We start from the raw sequence: 7966 nt of genomic DNA on the forward strand, positions 1-7966 counted from the left end.
CCCATATCTTGAACAACACAACCAAATATTTAAACTGGACTTGGTGAGGTGCGCCAGGCCCTTGCAATAGTGCAACGCATGGGCGACGCCTGAGAGGCCCAGTAGCAAGCTACTGTGTTGGCCACTCGCCCTCAAAAAATAAATTTAATATCGCGTGAGCCAATGGCCCACATATCAGATATTAAACTGATAAGAACAGATACTACACTTGATCTTAGCCAAAAGGCCGAGAAAGGTATGAGTTGTTCAGTATAGCCATGCTCTTTTTATATCAAAGGCTGTGGTTCTTGTTCGCTCCAGCCCGATGTGGGCTACCTCACTAGCAACGCAATTACACGCAGCACACAACAGAGGCTATCTCACTAGTGTGTTGTGTGTGTGTCTCTGTTTCGTTGTTACTTTCATGCTTAAATTATAAATCCCATTGAGTATGAAGATTGAAGAAGAAGAAAAGGTTAGGAATGCCCATAGAAAGAGTGGTAGTGATTCATAATTGTAATTAGACTATTCTTGGTATAAATGATAACACACACATATATAAATAAGAGTTATATGCTTAAAAAAGTCCTATGAATTGAGAGGTTAATTAATTTTGAATATTATTTTAAATGAACTTCAGCTAATTGTAGAAAAATCTTGACATTATATTTTGTAGTATCCAGCCTACATAGGTCATACAAGATGCAATGGCATTTCAGGTTTTTAACCCTTGTCATGATAATATTATATCCACAAGTTAATGATTGTTTCCTTTGAAAAGCAAAATATAATGTCATCCACACGTCTGCTCCAAGTTCTTTGGCATATAAATTTTTCATTATGTTTGAGAACATGGGAGGTGATAATGCCATAATATAGCATGGAATCATAATGAATAATCTTTTGTCCCTCTTCTAAACTATATTTTTTTTTGTTGGATAATATAACCAAGCTATATGAAGTAATGTTAATAATAGTAACTTTTTTAAACATTCATACTTATCACAGATTCTTAGACAGGGTCTAAGAGGACTCCTTAAACAACTTTAGATAGGATTCAAGTGAACAAATTCGCGATGAACCTATAGTATTAGTAGGCTAAATTATTTTTTTTTTCCCTTCCACTACACACATTCACTCACTATTAACATTTAACTATTAAGTGCTGAATGATTTTTTTTTTGTCATGGTTTGGGTTGGACAAAGCCAACCCGCACCGGGAGAAAAACCAGGACAGACCAAGAAAGCCCAGAATGATAAAAACCAGTACAAACTTAACTCCACTTGCAGCTGAAGCCTAGCTCAATTGGTAAAATCATGTCTCTGCACCCGATTTGAACCTTGCCAAATGTGCCAAGTGTTGAATATGAGCTCTTTAGTGTTGTGTGAATGTGTTGTGGTACTTAAAATTGGGAGTTGTCCAATCCATTTGACAAAAAAAACTCCACCTAATACTTTCTACTAGCAAATTGAATTGATTACAAATTCAGAAGTATTAAGAGCCGGTTTGGGAAGTAACAGAAGCTACTTTTTCTGACTTTTGAATTATGAAAAGTTACAGTACATGTGTTTGGTATTATTTTAAAAACAATTTTTAACCTTCCAAAAATTAATTCATAGCTTTTCGAAAAAGTAGAAATATATGACTTATCCTCCTCCATAAGTCATTCTATCATTTCCGTAAAACAAAATGACCTCAAAACAAAAAAATCTATTTTCATTCTTGGCTCTGTAAAAAAATTCTGAAAATACTGGCCCCCACCACCATTTTCACCCAAGGTTCCATATGCTAGAAGCATTGGCCTTCCATCATCATTTTCACCTAATGATTTATCTGCTGAAAATATTGACCCTCCACCACCGTTTTAAAATAACGTTCCATCTGAACCATCTATTGCATATATTCCTTCTAGGTTTTTTTTTTTATCATTTTACCACTCTATTTTTATTATTAAATTTGTATTTAACATTGTGTGTGGTATAAAATCTCAGTTTTAATTTTATTTTTTTCCATGTGATTTTATTTTTATATAGCTGCTATTATTTTTATAGTTAGTTATAGCAAGTTCTTGACCCCAATAAAAGAAGAGAAAAATCTAATAGAAGTAGAAAAAATAAAAAAACAGCAACAAAATATACATTGACACACATTTCACATTTATTTTTTATTTTTATCTACCATATCATACACAATAAAATAGCAAACAGTAACTACACAATAATTTCTTTGGCATTGCCATCAAGATTATTGTGAATTAAAATTTTATTACTATTTACCACGTACAAAAATACCATTATGAGTGAAGATGAAGTAGAAGAACCAGTTTCTACCTAAAAAATAGAACTAATAAGAAAGCAAATAAAAAAGTAATTGCCTAAACAATTGTAATTTTAGTGATTAGATTATAGAAAATCAACATTCAATATTAAAAAGTATTTTTTATCATCGTTGTTTTAATATTCATAAAAAAAATGATATTTTTTGAGTTATTTATCCAAACGCTACAACTTTAAAATAAGTACTTCTATAATTAAAAATTCAAATACAAAATAACTTATTTATAAGCTGCTATTAATAAAAATCCTTATACTTTAAGTCTTTTTTTAAAAGAGCTTATTTAAATTGTTTTGCCTAAATAATTTAAAAAGATATTAATCCCATTTATATGATATATGGGATTAAACTAATATGTCCGTTGTAGTGTTCATTAACTTCAAAAATTTGGCATAGCCCATCTTTCTTTTTGGTTGGGAGCATATCCCATCTAAATTGGTTTATTTGTTTTTTGGCCAAAGGAAGACAAATTTTTTTCCCTAGAGATGGTAACGGGACGGATATATAAAAGCAAATTTCAGCACTTTTTGATCCCGTCTCATTCTGTTTATTTTACGAATGAGATAGATATTCGTAAGAAGTTGTATTGCTGTCCTTAAATTTTACTATTGCAATATCTTCTTGGATCAAACAGCTATTATGCACGTAAGAATAAATACCTGTATGTTTTCAAATATCTTCAAAACATGTACATGAAGTCTGACTAAAAATAAAGGACAAAGTAATTTCTAATTATTAACTTTGAGATATAAAGGTTTTTCCCTCTAAGATAATATTTGAAAATATTGTTTTCAATTCTTAAACTCTAGAGACAACTTGTTGAATTGGTGATTTGTTATAGACCATTTTCATCTATCATCTATTCATCAGCTATAGTGATAAATGGTGATAGCTAATTGTTATAGAGTATATCATATGCATTTCGCAATTAAAATATTTTTAAAATGATTAGTTTGTATTATTTTAAAATATTATAAAAGAATTGTGATCCAGCAAAAAGAGCATGGGTCCAATAATAATAATGCTAATGATCATAATCATATCATTTCAGTAGAACAAGTCACCATTGCAAATTGAAGGCATTCCAGCTTCCTGATGAAGTGCACCGTAGACTGTACTATATATGATCCTCTCAAACTTAGCTAAGGTCACTATATATATGCATATGCAGACAAATAATCCATATTATTATTATCATCTTCATTTATCTCCTATTGTATATAATTACAGATACATACCACAGTCCACACCAATATTTTATAAAACGTCATAACAATATGCATGATAGATGTAGATTAGATTATAATATATGAACCTTTCATCCATTGCATCACGCAACTCTACAATCATGTGGATAAACCAAAAAATATATACTCAAATTATCTCTGTATTGATAAAAAGATCTTTAAATTTTGTTATCAATAAAAATAATTTTAAATAATTTTAAAAATGTAAAAACTATCCAATCATAAAAAAAAACCTCCTACTTTATTAATAGAAAAACGTGATATGAGTACTAACGATAATAAACATCTTCCCAAAAATTTAAACTAATACCATGTATGATACCACTCATCCCAAAAGTTTCAGCTGATAGGAAAAGGTAACACTAATGATTATATCTCTAATACTCTCTAAACTTCCATTGTACATATTGTATAAATATTCCATTGGCTCCTCATACTTTTCCTTTATATTAATGTAGAATGCTCAGACTCTTAATATACAGATGTATATTTTTTTTTATCACATTTTAAAAATATTTTTATCAATAATAAAATTTAAATATATTTTTATTATTATCATATTTTCATATTAGCTAATATTAAGTAAAACGTAAACACATCACCTCATCTTTATAGTGACTTGACGGATCTTTAATTTAATATAATATTTCGATTGTAACAGAAAACAATTTAAGTATCTCTTAAAACATGCCGGCTGGATCAATGTCCATGTCAAATTCTGAAATTTAATTAATTTATTGACATTATATAACTGCAATAATTGACTTATATCATCATATTTTTATATCATAGCTAGAGAGCTAACCTTAGGAGTGTTAATTATAAATAAAACTTCCTTTTTAAGCTTTTGGTCAAGAAGCTTTGATTGATCGATCGTGATATGCATGCAAATTAAATGACACACGAATCAATTGATGGTTAATTTTTTATTATGTGTTAGGTGAATGTGAAGAGAATAAGGAGATTGATTGAGAAAAATGCTCTAGAAAGAAATGCATATGTGTGAAATCAGCTTAAGGTACAGAAAGATGTATAATTAACATCTCAAATAAATAAATAAAGGAAAAGAAATGGACATATACCAAATTTTCAGATGAAATATAATGCGACCATTAATTTGATATATGGAACTGTCATTCTCTTCATCCTTCAATGACAATGCCACAAACGGAACAAGAAACATGCATGCACCTCATTGGCTTTTGTTTTTAAACCGAGATTATATTATGATAATTAACACCAACGGGTTGGTTTGAGTGTTAAATGGTTCGAATTTGTTTAAACTAAGTTTTGAATTCAAAGCCTAGCATATGCACTTATTCTCATTGGGAGATTCACCCAGGCCACCAGAGTTAGAAATGCGACACACATTAGTTGGGGCAAAATTTCACTGACGACCAAAAAGAAAAAATATTATGATAATTAGCCTTTAATATATGCTTTTTTTATTATTATATGTTAAAAAATAATTGTTCTTTAATAATAATAATAATAATAATAATAATAATAATTGAGGATCTTGTTAACTTTATTCCAAACAAAAATAATAATAGTGCATCCAACCATCTCTAGATGCCTAGATAATTAGTGTATGTTTGATTTAGCGTTCATGAATGTATATTTAAAAGTTTTAAATATTGGACTAAATTTATTTGGATGATTTTTTTTAACATGATTTTTTACTCTCAAACGTTTACTTGAAATAATATTTTGTAGCTTTTGTTTTCAATTCTTACCGTTGAGAATTAATTGTAAAAATTTATTCTCCCAACTACCCATCTATCTTCACCTTCTTAAGTCATTTTTATTTTATTTTTTAATTATCCTTCTTCATCTTTTCTGCATACAAGGTCAATCATCTTCATTTTATTTCTCAACTATCCTTTTTCATCTTTTATTTTTATTTTATTTTATGCATTTTATTATTATTTTTGTTTAATTTTATAAATTTATTTACTTTTTATTATTATAGTTTATAATTATTAGACATTATCAATAATGTGTATATATATTTAATATTATGTATAATTTATTATAATATGCATATAATATTTAAGATAATATTTTATATAATAATATATTATAATTTAAAATCTTCTAATATAAAAAATTTTTAAATAATAATATTAAAAATTTAATATAATTTTTATCCTTTTATAATTTCATATCTAAAAATGATTTTAATCTTTGTTATCCAGATAATATTTTATCAACTATAATTACTTTTGAATCAAAATATCTAAATATAAATCACGTTAAAATAAATTCAATTTTAATCAAAATCAATTTTAGTATAGTCAAATTAAACTTAATTTCAGTTTATAAAAACTAAACCAAACACACGCTTATAATTGTCCTTTCAAAAATTTATCTAATTAATGTAATTAGGTTGCTAATTATAAGTGGACCATATAATTGTCCTTACTCGTTTTAAACTGATTTTAATACTGTATTGCAGATCATCATATCGTATTTGGACATACACACAACACTGAATTAAAATAAAATTGGATGACATATTATTGGGCCCTAATAAACTTTGGGTTATAGTTTGGGATTTACTGTACTAACCTTCAAATTGACTGATATAAGATAAAATTCGAATTTCTAACATTTTAAGTGGATAAATAAGTTGATTAGTTATCGACTATATGATTTAGTTTGATTTAATTCCTTTGAAAGGACTTCGAAATTTAAGTTCACGAGAAGTATTAGTATTCAATATTAATTAAGGATTAGTTTTGATTGCGTAAGTCTGATTCACATCTTACTTAGACAACAGGACAAAGTCCAAAATAATTTCGATAGTCAGAATTGTCACACTTTATTAACAATTCAATATGCTAATATGCTAAATTTCTGTAACTATTAGTCAATACTCCATACATATAATTGTTTTGGAATTTATTTTTCATGTTACTGTGAAATTCAATAGTGGCATAGCCGCCACCAGATATTCCTACTTTTAATTAAATCCTTGATCCTTTTGATTTAGGGATTCAAACCTTTAAGTAACTTTCCAAAGAGGTATTTATTCAATATATAAGAACATATATTCATAGATTGATTATCTTCTTATTGGGTGAAGAAAAGTCTTCAGTCCTATAATTAAAATATTAATATGGATCGGATTAACTACATGAGAGGCAAACAACATGTTGAATAATACAATTGAATTTTTCCCTTTAATTAAGTATACTATTTAATAAATTAGAATGATCTTTATATAAATTAACAAAAAGTTTCAGAAAATAAATTTTTTTAGTAAAAAAACTACTAAAATTGATTATGTTTAGCTTTATTTAATATATTCTAGAATAAATAAATATTAAATAATATAAATTTAGATTAATCGAATTAATATTTTGTCTTTCTATTATTACTCTATATTATTAAAGGTAAGTAGCTATAACGGCCGCACCACCCATAAACCACCGAACTCTAATATTTTATTAGTTTTTAACTTTTTATACAAAAAGAAGAGACATATTGATATGCTTCTGCAAATTCATGGCCCAACTAAAAATTCATATAATAAATAATTTAATAATTATTCTTCATATGTCATATGGAAACAAAGCCAGCATTCATGGAGCACAAAAAGATGCCTTATCTAAAACCGAAAAGCTCATATATATTCCTCCATCAATCATCCAACAAGTAAATAAATCCAAACAATAAAACGCAAAACTAAGGTAACAATTAAAAATAAAAGAAAAGAGAGAGAACAAGAAATGTATAGAAGATTCAAGAACAACAAGAGAATGAGAAGAAGCTAACAGATATGGTATTATGTTTTCCCTTTTATTTCTCTATCTAAACCGAAAGTGATGTTTTGCAAGTGGATCGTTTCTCACTTTACACGTGAATAAAAAAAAAATCAAATATCTTTTTAAAAAAATATTTAACTTGTTTTTTATACGGTGAAAATTCAGGTGCAGTTCACTTCACGTGAAATTGTTAGTTGAGAGCTGTTATATAAAAATTTAGTCAAATTAGTCAAATCATCTAACGACTCTCAACTATTAACTTTACGTGAAGTCGACTGCACCTGAGTTTTCACCTTTTTATATTTATTAACATTTTCTATTTATAATACGAGACACATATTAAACAGAGTCTCTGTATATATAGTATATATACCATCTGATCATTACCTCTTATAAACATGTAAAATTAAAAAGATAAATAAAAAAAGAAAGGAAATTAAACCTAGCTATACTCTTCATCCTAATAAATCATATATATGATGGGTATATATGTACAACATGAAAAAAGTGAAAAAGAAAAATATAGAAGGAAACTAAAATAAAAAACACAAGAAAATAACGTAACAACTATATAATAATAATGTGTAGTACTAGCTACCTCAATCTTTGAATGTTGAAGAGAATAGAAAAGTAGG

At 27.5% G+C, this 7966-nt stretch overlaps 1 non-coding gene across 1 annotated transcript; it reads right to left on the minus strand.

Moving 5' to 3' along the window:
• Positions 1-43: 43 nt before the first annotated feature.
• LOC148566355 (U2 spliceosomal RNA) lies at positions 44-239 on the minus strand. Its single transcript, XR_015885291.1, has one exon. It is a non-coding gene; the product is annotated as a U2 spliceosomal RNA (small nuclear RNA).
• Positions 240-7966: the final 7727 nt, after the last annotated feature.

Source organism: Arachis ipaensis, chromosome B5 (genome assembly GCF_059453495.1).
Source record: "Arachis ipaensis isolate K30076 ecotype BB chromosome B5, ASM5945349v1, whole genome shotgun sequence".
NCBI lineage: Eukaryota > Viridiplantae > Streptophyta > Magnoliopsida > Fabales > Fabaceae > Arachis > Arachis ipaensis.